Genomic DNA, 12,851 nt, shown 5'->3' on the forward strand with positions numbered 1-12,851 from the left:
ATGGTCATTGCTGCCACCCAAGAGTAGTGGGAGTTACAGCAGAGGGAGCTAAATGTGCAGGTTTGATAACGTGAGTAGAGAAAATTTGTGTTGAGTAAGTGTTAGTGCTGTTACCCAGAGAGGCAGAATAAACAAAGTTCAAAGCAGAGTAATCAATGGGAGGGTTAGGTTCCATAATTAGGAGATTCCAAATTCTCCAATCTATAATTTATGGTGTTAATGGAGAAGAGTATGAAAGTCCTCATGGTGTGTATTTTTGGCAAGCTATATGTACCACCTCCTTGAGGGGTGGTTCCCAGTCGGCAGTGTTGGTGTCACGATTTACTAGTGACCCAACATGCACAATGTCGGTACTTAGAGTCAATGTTACGTTTAATCCATATAGAATGGTCAGGGACAAGCTGAGCCAGAGAAACCAGAAAAAGGGACAGCGAGGTACAATAGCCGAGTCAGGAAAACCAGAAATCAGGAAGCGAAAACCAATAGCCGAATCACAGATTACAGAATAGAGAATAACTAGAACCACAACAGGGCAATGACTCTTGCCCAATAAAGAGTTTTTATAATCTGTGGCTTTAATTCCATAGCCATGCCCCCAAAATGTTCGAATTCAGACATTTTGGTGGGCCGTGACCTAAGAGCTCCACATCATAAAAGGGGGCGGAGCTACAGCAAGCAGCATCAGAACCACTGAAGAGAAGAGAAGGACTGTGGGAAGGGTTCCTCTCCACCTGATGGACCTCTCCAGGCTGTGTACCACAAAAGGTAAAATGAAAGTCGGAATTTAAAATCATAAGTCAATACAGTTCAGCCTTCCTTGCTATAGCTGAGAATGTTATACCCCTATGTCTCAGTTAAGCTACAATTTTTTATATAGTCCAAGACCACATAATACTGGGGCTTGCAGGTTCCTGGTTCTCAGCTGGTGTGCTTGGTCTGGCTGGGGTGAAGGGTCTAGCTGGAGAGGGATAAATCCTCTTATTCTTCCAAAGCATGAAACATACTACAAAAAAATTAAGTTTGGTAAGTAAATTTAACAGAACTCATCTAGTGTGCAACCCTAAACAACTGGTAACCTACTTAGTTACTAAGTGCTGAGTGGTGAAAATATTAGCTAAACCAGGTGTAGGTGAGGCCTTCCTAATTATCAAGTAGCTAAGAGAGGCTTTATCTATGAGTTGGGCCAAACGGTAAATAGCCCATTGTGAGGATGGGAGTTGGCCTTGCATGACCGATTACAAAATGAATCTTGAACAAGTATGTCAAGCTCAAAGGCTAAAACGGGCCAAATAAACAAAGTTTAAGTTTATGTGTCCCACAAAAAAAACGAAACCTTCAGTTTTCATAGAAACATAGGTTTATTTAGAAAAGTACAGTATAAAAAAAGGTTTCTAACGGACACTGGACGTCCTCACACTCGTAGGGCTTCAAAGTAAACAAAACAGCAAAGCTAACAAACTCATAGACTATTTATACACAGACACTAATTGCACTTTAAAAAGCCAAATGTGTGGGAAATTAACCTTAACTTGCCATTTTAACTTGCATGTGTCACGTTGCGTGTCTGTACCAAGGCCAAACATTCAAGGGTATATAAACTTTTGATCAGGGCCATTTGTGAGATTTCTGTTATCATTATGATTTAAAGGAGCCAAACAACTATGTGATTATAAATGGCTTTATATGATCACTATGATCCTTCAAACAAATAAAAAAATATTTGCATGATCAGTCATATTTTCTAAATCAATGCCGAAATGTCACAATTTCTGCCAGGGTATGCACACCTTTGAGCACAACTTAATGTCGGAACAGCCAAATGAGAGCCGAATGCCAGAGTAGTAGAGGTCCATATGAGGGCTGAATGACTGCTTTAATGGAAAGCTGCAGCTAGGCAGAATGCGGAGGCTCCACAGGTGTTTTGGAGGCAGATTCTCATGAGTGTAAACACAGGCTGAAATTCGATGCTCACATAGGGTGAACGAGCCCAAACAGTAAGTTTGATAAACAGCATGTTAGCAGACACAGAGTTTCGGGCCTGGAACCGGAAGTTGAGGGTCCACTCTGTACCTGACAATAACGGACCATAGGAGGGAGTGATCTGTGGTTAATAGGCCAGTTAACCCCTCACACAATTCCAATTATATAGGTTGCTGTTATTCTAGTTAGTTACTTGTTTTAATACAGTCCGAATGTTTAGGACTATTACACTTTATTATTACGCGTGAATGCTGCAGTTTTTTTTTTTTCACTTTTTTTTCTCCGTGTTTATTTAAAAAATATCATTTTGTTTCTTAGGTTATTTTTTTTTTAAATAGCAATTAGTAAATGTTACTATTTTTCTGTGATTGTTGTTATTTTCATTTGGCAGAAAATTAAGGGAACACAATAGAAGCAAAAAAAAAACTCTACTAGCCCAAGCTTGCTGGCTTGTATTGTAACAAAGCTTTTATTCCATCTACTTTTTTCTAATTTCATATTTATTTATTTTTTTAAATCAATATAAATGTGGCAGAGTACCCTGTGTAGGAAGAGCAAAAAGACAATTCAAAATATTGAACTTTCTATTGTCTGACATCCCCACTGCCCCCTTTTGAGGTTTAATCTTGGAATACACTCGTTAAGAATTTAAAAAACACAAAATTCCAACCACCCATTGCACCTGCATCAAGCCCTTATCTTTATTCTGATAGCTGTCTACAAATTCTCTATCAGCCATATGAGTAGTGGCCAGTGGAGTTATTACGAGGCTGTAATGTAAACACTGCCCTTTCTCTGAAAATACAGTGTTTACTGCAAAAAGCCTGAAGGGAATGATTCTACTCACCAGAACAAATACAATAAGCTGACTATAGTGTTCCTTTACTCTACGTACTTTACAGCTAAAAATGTGATATCAAATCTGGTAAAATACTCAAATGGGAAACACATATTCTAATACTGCTTTAAAATTATAGCCCAAGAGTATTGGACCCAGACATCAAGATCTGGAGACTCTTACATACTCTAATGATTGGTCATTCATTCAATTCATAATCATCAATCATATGGATTCAATATGCAATGATACATTGGTACAGTCATTCATGCTGATCTGCAATCAATTAGGGTACATGGATCAATGGAATGGTCAAAAGGCACTTGGAACCATAGACCAGTTACAAACTGAGTGAATGAAGTTGTAGCAAGAGTGGAGGGTGAGAAGCCAGAAATCAGGATGATGGAGGCACAAGTGGGGGTTTTGGTCAGACAAGGTGAGGTGATAGATAATGGTGAAGAAAGTCTTTTCATATGTGCCTTTAAGAGTTGGCAAAAAGATAAGAGTACGGTAGATATTGGAATGTGGGGGATGAGTATTTTGCCCCCCAAAAAATAACACTTAAATATAGGATTATGGAAAGGAATCTGAATGTAAACAACTGGCAAAGTATATTGAGAGATGAGTGGATAAAGATTAGTAAGTGGTAGTGCCCACAAAGTTAATGGCATTTTTGATGAAGGGTATGAAACACAATCAGACTATTGCACGTTGAAGACATATTTGCTACATATTAATTTGCTGAAGTGAATTGATGGCGTGATATAAAAGGCTGAGCACACAGCGTCCACCGTAGTTAAGCCTGGTAAAAGTAAAGGAAAAGGATAGACAAAGTTATTCACCCATGGAACCCCTTCTTTTACTAATAGATATTTGTACTTTGTAAAGAGTTACATTAAATAAAAGGTGCTTTATTAGTACATTAATAGTAGAACAGTTTGTGTGTGTGTACTTTAACAGTAATGTCTGATTAACTTGAATGAAAGTGCAATCGAGAAACACATGCAAAAGTAAATGTTGTTCTAAAGATCACGGTGTTCTCAGTGGAAGTTTAAATAGATGTATATTAGTCTGACTGCCTAAACTTACTTCCAGTTCAACTAACTTTTATACAGGCCAAGAAAATGAACATAATATTCTCACTGAAATTATAACAAATAAAATCCCGCTGATTAACATTGCACAGTCAGTCAATAAATTATACCCATCTGGCTTTAGTTTCCACACATACAGAAGTGGTTTTCTCTTTATGTCAAAGTTAATACTATGTTAATAAATATTAGACTAAATTCTGTTACATGGGAATCTACGCATTTCATTAAAAGAGAGCAAACGAGCCAATGATATTCTATCTGTGGACATAATTTAATAAACGTAAAATGTTTCAGAGTATTGTAAAGTGATAGAATTACTTTCTAGACAGGGGTGAGGGGTGAGGGGGGGGGGGGTCTTTTTAGAGCAGTGTTCCTATTTGGTCAATGAAATGGCTAAGCCACCAATCTTGTTTGTATGTCTCCATAACACATCTATACTTATTGAATATCAAAACATAATAATATTTCACTAGCATTGTCTAAGTGCTGATTAGTAGAGAGAGGCTATATTAAAACATACTCTCCCTTTGTTCTTCAGTATTATGCTTTCTTTTTTATGGTGTGTACTAAACAGGACTTTTGAATACTAGCCTTAGTGCGTGGGAGGAAAAGGAGGTGGAAACCATTGCATTTATAACCGATACTAAAAGGATAGTTTCAAACAATATTGTAAAAGCTTTAAATGAGCCTACAGCATATTGCAGTTGCAAAAGGGGTAAGATCAATGCTTTATAAGCCAGGAAATGAATCTGACCGATTGTATGCGGAATGCTTGAATTTTACATAATTCAGTATAGATTACTGCAAGATAAATCTCACAGGAACATACCAAAAAAAAAACTTTTGATGCCACTGATTTAACATTTAACACATGGACAAAACTAAAGTAGATGAAGGTTTTGTTTATGCAAATCAAAAAATGATCCATATCAAAACATTTCATCAGCAACATTTTAATCAGAAGCACATTACTTAATATTTGGTTATTTTTTTTTTATCAGTGCATTTTTACTGCGTTAACAAACAAACTTGGCTATTGCGTAATACAATTTATCTTTAGGGATTTAGGGAGATGTGGCCTCATTTTCAAATGTAGGCCCAGGCACATCTGATGAGATTGCTCACAATACCATTTACATTTATTGTGCAGGTAAGTAAAGGTGAAAGTACCAACAAATGAGTTGGGAAAGGAAACAATGCATTTTAAATATTACATTCAGAGGAAGAATACACAATTTAGATTTCTAATAAAACGCTTGTTTATAGCTTATCATTGAATCATACATTTAGGAAAGGGACTCTAATAACAAGGGAGGGCTGTCAAGGAGGGCAGCGGAAACATTGCCAGCTAGCCCCTTGCATAGAGTAATTGTGGACTGAAGCCACATACCATGTTTCTGCAGAGGAATATATATATATATATTTGTTAGAGTTCTGCATTAGTAAAGAAGCCAGTAGGAAATCTTGATCAGTACTGTATTGATTTATGCATACGCAGGTGGCCCGCAATCTCAGTGTTTTCCCTGCCTGAACTGGTCCATTGGGATATTCCCAGTTGGACCAAAATAATAAACACTGGTTGTTATTGCTGGAAACTGAGCTGTAGGAAAGAGCCGACTATTGAGTCTACATCTCCATTATAATGTGCAGGTCATACTGATGCAAAATATAGAGATATCTAATTTCTCACAACTTTAGGAGCCTCCATCTGTAAAATCCATGTATTGCATGATTTGAGATCTGTGCAATAAGTGCACAAATGGCATTTATTTGATCAAAGTTAAAAAAAAAAAAGCTAATGATCGATGAGCTCATGTACATCTAGATAAAAAAAAAACACAAAACGTTAATAATGGACCAAGTTGATGTTGGATTTTACCAAAACCTTGAAGTAACAGACTTCTGGAGACTCAGAATACAGGAGTCACCATTTTATTTTCCAATGCAGCAGACCACTCTATCAGAATACACCAGGAATTGGTGATATCATTAACATTGTCCAGGATCAAATAAATACAAGCATGACAGTTTACAAGCAACTGTGGGCTCAGTTTAAAGGTTGCATTATTTTAAGCAAAACATTTTTTAACAAGCAACTATATTTTACAGGCAAAACCCTCTCACCAATCTTCTGAGTATTGACACACTCTATCTCTGACATAAACAATGGGATATATGTCTCTTTTTTTATTTTCAACAACTTTTTGGGACTGTGTTAATCCTACCTGTAAATGAACAACTGTAGATTTTGTGAACAGAAAATATTGGAAGGATGAAGGGATTTGAAACTGTCAGAGAAATATGCCATAATAGTTTGTAATGTGACACATTTTGCTAGCTCATGTAGTGCCAGAGCTCAGGGAATGATTTCAACAGTAAGCCAGTGTTATAGGTATGTGTCATGCCTGTCTGGTCCATCTTTAGTTCCATTAATTTAGATTTCTTTTTTTTCTATTTTTTTCATAATCTCTTACATTGCTAGTTTTGTTTTTGTTTTTATTTCTTAACTTTTATTCATAGACTACTGTGGTTCCTCTGAAAGGTGCATTGGTACACTATGATAAAACAAAATTAACACCTGCTCACGTTCTCCCAGAGATGGTCATATAATCACCCATCAAATTTGTGTAAGGGCTTTTGTCATGTTTTTTTTGTGTGCCATATAGAGATGTCGCGAACATAAAATTTTCCGTTCGCGACCGGCGAACGCGAATTTCCGAAAATGTTCGCGAACGGGCGAACTGGGCGAACCGCCATAGACTTCAATAGGCAGGCGAATTTTAAAACCCACAGAGACTCTTTCTGGCCACAATAGTGATGGAAAAGTTGTTTCAAGGGGACTAACACCTGGACTGTGGCATGCCGGAGGGGAATCCATGGCAAAACTCCCATGGAAAATTACATAGTTGATGCAGAGTCTGGTTTTAATCCATAAAGGGCATAAATCACCTAAAATTCCTAAATTGTTTGGAATAGCGTGCTTTAAAACATCAGGTATGATGTTGTATCGATCAGGTAGTGTAAGGGTTACGCCCGCTTCACAGTGACAGACCAAACTCCCTATTTAACGCACCTCAAACAACCGCAAACAGTCCATTTGCACAACCACAAACTCCCCATTTGCACAATGTTGGATACCAAGCTAGCCATGTCCCGTTCCTTGTCCTCACTGATGTCATTGAAGGTCTCTTCCTCCACCCAGCCACTTACAACACCAAGGGTCCCCGAAAGGTGACAACAAGCCCCCTGGGACGCCTGCTGTGTTTGGTCTTCCACCTCCTCAAAGCCACCTTCCTCCTCTGACTCCTCTTCTTCAGACTCCTCTCTCTGCATTGCCTGTCTCTGCGTTATTATAAGGTGTGTTAAGTAGTACTATTCCTATCAGTTTAATCCCTGTTACGTCCCCTATCAGGGGACGTGTATATGGCATTGATTTTAGGAACTGGGAGATGGAAAAAGATGCTTGGTTGGTCCTCCTACTTCAAATTTGGGCACTGCGCGTGTAATCTAATGTGCCACCAGATAGGAGTGGTTTGTTAAGTAGTACTATTCTTATCAGTTTAATCCCTGTTACGTCCCCTATCAGGGGACGTGTATATGGCATTGATTTTAGGAACTGGGAGATGGAAAAAGATGCTTGGTAGGTCCTCCTACTTCAAATTTGGGGCACTGCACGTGCAATCTAATGTGCCACCAGATATGAGTGGTGTGTTAAGTAGTACTATTCTTATCAGTTTAATCCCTGTTACGTCCCCCTCATCAGGCCTTTTTTAGTCGAATGTATCGCCCACTGTCAGTCCCTTCGGGATCCATCCCTCATTCATCTTAAAAAAGGTGAGGTAATCTTGACTTTTTTGACCTAGGCGACTTCTCTTCTCAGTGACAATACCTCCTGCTGCACTGAAGGTCCTTTCTGACAGGACACTTGAAGCGGGGCAGGCCAGAAGTTCTATCGCAAATTGGGATAGCTCAGGCCACAGGTCAAGCCTGCACACCCAGTAGTCAAGGGGTTCATCGCTCCTCAGAGTGTTGATATCTGCAGTTAGGCGAGGTAGTCTGCTACCTGTCAGTCGAGTCGTTCTCTGAGGGTGGACCCCGAAGGGCTGTGGCGATGCGTAGGACTTAAAAAGCTCTGCATGTCCTCCATCAACAACACGTCTGTAAAGCGTCCTGTCCTTGCCGGCGTGGTCGCGGGAGTAGGAGAATTACTTTCACCTCTTCCCCTGTTAGAATCCCGTTGTGCTGTGACATCACCCTTATACGCTATGTAAAGCATACTTTTTAATTTATTTTGGAACTGCTGCATCCTTTCCGACTTGCGGTAATTCTGTAACATTTCAGGCACTTTCTGCTCATACCGGGGGTCTAGTAGCGTGGACACCCAGTACAGGTCGTTCTCCTTCAGTCTTTTTATACGAGAAAACAAATGGTGGTGGTGCCTTCGGTGCGACTGACTAGGTTTGTCACCTCCTCAAAAGGACGCATGAGCCTACAGGCATTGCGCATGAGCGTCCTGTAACGTGGCAAAAAAATTCCCAGCTCCGCAGAGGCTGTCCTAGCACCCCGGTCATACAAATAGTTGTTAACGGCTTTTTCTTGTTGGAGCAGGCGGTCGAACATTAGGAGTGTTGAATTCCAACGTGTCGGGCTGTCGCAAATCAAGCGCCTCGCTGGCATGTTGTTTCGCCGCTGGATATCGGAAAAGTGCGCCATGGCCATGTAGGAATGCCAGAAATGGCCACACACCTTTCTGGCCTGCTTCAGGATGGCCTGTAAGCCTGGGTACTTATGCACAAAGCGTTGTATGATCAGAATACACACATGTGCCATGCACGGCACATGTGTCAACTTGCCCAACTTCAATGCCGCCAACAAATTTGTTCCGTTGTCACAAACCACTTTGCCGATATCCAGTTGCTGCGGAGTCAGCCACTTTTCCACCTGTGCGTTCAGGGCGGACAGGAGTGCTTGTCCGGTGTGACTCTCTGCTTTCAAGCAAGTCAAACCCAAGACGGCGTGACACTGCCGTATCCGGGATGTGGAATAGTACCTGGGGAGCTGGGGGGGTGCCGTTGATGTGGAGCAAGACGCAGCAGCAGAAGAGGACTCAGCCAAGGAGGTTATGGAAGAGGATGGAGTAGGAGGAGTAGAGGAGGTGACAGCAGGCCTGCCTGCAAGTCGTGGCGGTGTCACCAACTCCTCTGCAGAGCCACGCATTCCATGCTTGGCAGCCGTCAGCAGGTTTACCCAATGCGCAGTGTAGGTGATATACCTGCCCTGACCATGCTTTTCAGACCAGGTATCAGTGGTCAGATGGACCCTTGCCCCAACACTGTGTGCCAGACATGCCATTACTTCCTTAAGCACAATCGAGTACAGGTTGGGGATTGCCTTTTGTGCAAAGAAATTTTGGCCGGGTACCTTCCACTGCGGTGTACCAATAGCTACAAATTTTTGGAACGCCTCAGACTTCACCAGCTTGTATGGTAAAAGCTGGCGGGCTAAGAGTTCAGACAAGCCAGCTGTCAGATGCCGGGCAAGGGGGTGACTTTGTGACATTGGCTTCTTACGCTCAAACATGTCCTTGACAGACACCTGACTGTGGGCAGATGAGCAGGAACTGCTCAAGGCGAGAGACGGAATGGCGGATGGTTGAGAGGGGGCAAGGAGGACAGCAGTTGTTGACGTGGCTGAAGATGCTGGACCAGGAGGAGGATGGCGGCTTTGAGTTTGTGTGCTGCTTGTACTCTTGTGTTGATCCCATAGGTGTTTGTGATGTGCGATCATGTGCCTTCGCAAAGCAGTTGTACCTAGTTGGTGTTGGACTTCCCACGACTCAGTTTCTTTTGGCACAGGTTGCAAATGGCATCACTGTTGTCAGAGGCAGACACACAAAAAAAATGCCACACTGCTGAGCTCTGCAATGACGGCATTCTGGTGGTGGCAACAGCATGCGTTGATTGGCGTGCTGTCTGGCTGACCCCGGGTGCCGATGCATGCTGTCTGACTGTGCCACTAGCTCCTTGCGACAACCTCCCCCTGCTTCCAACTCGTCTCCTCCTCCTCTCTGTCTCCCCATCTGAACTTTCCCCTTGTTCTTCTTCTCTTCTAGCGGGCACCCACATGACATCCACGGACGCATCGTCATCATCAACTGCTTCAAGCAGCAGCGGGTACAACATCATCATCATCATCACACCGTACGTCCATGTGTGTAATGCTGCCTGACTGAGACATAACCCTGTTATCTACATCCTCTGGCAATAATGGATGCGCATCACTCATTTCTTCCAACTGATGTGTAAATAACTCCTCTGACAGATCAAGTGAAGCGGCTGTGGTGCTAGTGTTGGTGGTGGCGGCAGGCGGGCGAGTGGTAACTTGAGAGGTGCCCGAAGCTAAGCTGGAGGAGGATGGTGCGTCAAGGTTCCGTGCAGAAGCTGTAGAAGATTGGGTGTCCTGTGTTAGCCAGTCAACTATGTCCTCAGAACTTTTCGCGTTCAGGGTACATGGCCTCTGAACACTGGGCATTATTCTAGGGCCAAAGGGAATCACAGCACCACGACCACGATGGCCCCTGCGGGGTGGCCTGCCTCTGCCTGTCATTTTTTTTTCGATTAGTGGTACTATGCGTGCAAGCTACTGTGACAACAGATATGAGTGGCACTGTGCACTGGCAGAAGTTGGCAGAATAGACGCTGTAGGCCTGACACACACGCTTGCAGACAACTAACTGCTAGTTAATCTATTACAGTCAAAAAAATGTTTTTTTTTTTAAATGTACACTACTGTCACACCAGATATGAGTTTCACTGGTGTGACACTGTGCCCTGGAAGGCCCTGAAACGCACACGTGTGAAGGAAACTGACTGCTATTATATTACAGTCAAAAAAGTTTTGTTTTTTTAAAAATGCAAGCTATTGTGACACCAGATATGAGTTGCACTGGGCAAGTGGGCACAGTATACGCTGTGAGCCTGACAAACGCTGGCAGGCAGGCAAATGCAATTAGATTACACAGGAAAAAAAAACCTGATGTTCTAGGCCTAAAAAGGGCTTTTTGGGGTGCTGTCCTTACAGCAGAGGTCAGATGAGTCCTTCAGGACTGTAGTGGACACTGAATACACTAGCCTAGCTATCGATTTCCCTATTAAATCAGCAGCAGCTACACTGTCCCTCCTCTCACTAAGAATGCAGCTTCCGAATGAATCTAAAATGGATGCTATCCAGGAGGTGGGAGGGTCTGGGAGGGAGGGTCTGCTGCTGATTGGCTGGAATGTGTCTGCTGACTGTGAGGTACAGGGTCAAAGTTTACTCAATGATGACGAATAGGGGGCGGACCGAACATCGCATATGTTCGCCCGCCGCGGTGAACGCGAACAAGCTATTTTCGCCAGGAACTATTCGCCAGCGAACTATTCGGGACATCTCTAGTGCCATATACACTGCAACATCAAAATATGAATCAGTGTCCTGTTTTTTGTGCAATGTAGTTATTTTGTTCCCTTGCCTTGCTCCAGAATAAATTTTACTTCTAAATGCTCTATGCCTTCTGTCTTCGGCATTCTTTATAATGTTATGATCTTGTAACCTGCATGTATTCTGCCAAATTTGGTACTGGCATGTTACCCCCTATCTGGGCCTTTAACTTTTGGATTTTTAATATATATCTGTAGAGCTAACTTGGACTGCTCTTCTTTCAGCTATTCTTTTCACTAGGTCAAGCAGTAAATGTTTCAAAACCAGCTGTTCCACCTCTGTGATTGGTGCTGACATGTACTGTGTGTCTGCCAAACCACTACCTGTATCTTCTAGGAATGGTATCCCCATATGGAGTCACTTGAGTCCTTACACTGTGCTTTGCTTTTTCTCATTTATATCCAAATTAAAAAAAATTGGAAACTTCCCACGCACACGTGTTCAGTAATTTCCTTACAGTCAAATCATAACTGCTGCTATTAGGTAATACAAAATATTTCTGCAGACCCCTTTAGGAACTTTGTATGCACAAACATTTCCATCTTTCTGTCCTTCTCTATCTATTGGGAGGAGGGGGGGTCATTCAATAAAATCAGCCGAACAAATTTGCAGTAGTTACCTGAATGCATTTGGTGTCTGAATCAATATCAGTGCCCAAAGTATAGGATATGGAATATTCACAAAGTACTAGTTCAAAAAATGTTTGGACTGAAAGCATTTGGCAGAATCCACATTCACATTAAAACAAATAAAATAAATGAAAAATCTATGAGTGACAATAAGATTCCATAAAACTCCCGTGCAGCAGGTGGGGCCATATCTACTAACCTTTTAAAACTAATGATTATGCAACTATTGTTGCTTAAGTATTAAATAATTGAAGGGACATAGCCACCCCACTTGTGGACATGGGGTGGGGACTTTAAATTAAATAACGGAGGATGGACACTGAGTCCACATTTTCCACTTTCTGAGGGCCATATAATAAAAGATTAAATATGCAAAATCCTCAAACGGTGACAAAGCTGCTTTAATGTGTTAAAGAAATTAGCTTACTTCACCACTCTTGGCATAGACGGTGACTCTTGAGTTCACACTAATGGCAGATATATTTACAATATATACAATGCATATGACCTTCTTGGATAGTGGAGCAGGTTGCACAGATGTCAAATCTGTTTGTAATGATTGGCAAAGGTTTGGCAACATTAAAATGCTTAGTAAATATAACTATGAGATCTATGGTGTAATGCAATAGATGGGAGATTACGTGAGTCACCCAGTAGAGGCTCTGTTAAGGCAGGGTATGGCAGAGGAAACAGTTATTTGAAGTCTAATGTAGAGAAGCTAATTTGACAAAGTATACTCTTTGGAATGAGTGATTAGAACAGTTAAGTAACAATGACATTTACTGTGAGGTAAGCACTTGGAAATAAAGTCTGTAGCATTAGAGCAATGGT

Source organism: Pelobates fuscus, chromosome 5 (genome assembly GCF_036172605.1).
Source record: "Pelobates fuscus isolate aPelFus1 chromosome 5, aPelFus1.pri, whole genome shotgun sequence".
NCBI lineage: Eukaryota > Metazoa > Chordata > Amphibia > Anura > Pelobatidae > Pelobates > Pelobates fuscus.